Source organism: Chrysochloris asiatica, unplaced genomic scaffold (genome assembly GCF_000296735.1).
Source record: "Chrysochloris asiatica unplaced genomic scaffold, ChrAsi1.0 scaffold00016, whole genome shotgun sequence".
NCBI lineage: Eukaryota > Metazoa > Chordata > Mammalia > Afrosoricida > Chrysochloridae > Chrysochloris > Chrysochloris asiatica.
Window position 1 is genome coordinate 12610227 of NW_006408534.1, and position 1326 is coordinate 12611552.

General features: G+C 42.4%; 1 pseudogene; it reads left to right on the forward strand.

The window, feature by feature from the left end:
* The first annotated feature begins 151 nt into the window (after positions 1-151).
* Positions 152-693, forward strand: LOC102820196 (annotated as a pseudogene).
* The last annotated feature ends 633 nt before the right edge of the window (positions 694-1326 follow it).

Sequence of the window (1326 nt, forward strand, 5' to 3'; positions counted from 1 at the left end):
GGGGGGGCTACAAAGGGCAAGAAGTGGCTGGCTTACAAGTTTTCAAGAGGGAGCCTAGGCTGTCACGCTGCTGCTCCTCTTGTCTTCGTCACTCATCGCCTCATGCAGGGCAGCCTGGTTCTGGTGTCTGGAGGCGAATTAAACAGCCACCATGTCAGGCAAAAAGGCAAAGACTAAGACCACCAAGAAGCGCCCTCAGCACACAACATCCAATGTGTTTGCCATGTTTGACCAGTCACAGATTCAGAAGTTCAAAGAGGCCTTCAACATGACTTATCAGAATAGAGATGGCTTCATTGACAAGGAAGATATGCATGATATGCTTGCTTCTCTTGGGAAGAATCCAACTGATTCATACCTTGATGCCATGATGAATGAGGCTCCAGGCCCCATCAATTTCACCAAGACCCCATCAATTTCACCATGTTCCTTACAATGTTGGGGGAAAAGCTAAATGGGACAGATCCAGAAGATGTTATCAGAAATGTTTTGCTTGCTTTGATGCAGAAGCAACAAGCATCATTCTGGAAATTTACCTGCAGGAACTGCTGACTACCATGGGAGATCGGTTTACAGAGGAGGAAGTGGATGAGCTGTACAGAGAAGCACTTATTGACAGACAAAAAGGGGAATTTCAATTACATTGAGTTCACATGCATCCTTAATCATGGAGCAAAAGTCAAGGATGACTAAACAAACTTAAGCTAAAACCTTCCTGTATTTTATTTCCAAGATACTTTCCCCTCACTAAAACCTTACTCTATTTTATTTCCCCTCACTAAAACCTTACTCTATTTTATTTCCAAGATACTTTCCCCTCACCCTCAAAGGACTCATCGCATGCACTTAAGAGTCATAGCTTTGCCCTTTTTTGGATGTATTTATTGCAGACCTTTCTGCCATTTAGCACCTTATATAAAAAGGAGCTCTGGTAGCGTAGTGGTTACGAACCGGAAGGTCAGCAGTTCGAAACTACCAGCTGCTCCGCAGGAGACAGATGAGGCGATCTGCTCCCGTAAAGATTTACAACCTCGGAAACCCTATTCAGGGCCCCTATGGGTCGAAACCGACTCGACGGCACTTAACAACAACAACAACATAATCAGGTTGGGAATGGGAATATGGTTGTAAATTGTATTGAAAAAGAGATAACAAATACAACTCAACAAATGAGAAATCCCAGGAAATATAACCGTATTTCTGGTTTTGCTGGATTTTTACATTTTTATATAATGAAAATGCTATTTTGAAATAAATATTATACTGCCTCAAAAAAAAAAAAATGAGGGAGCCTAGATCCAGAGGGCGTGGAGGAAGGTAGAATAT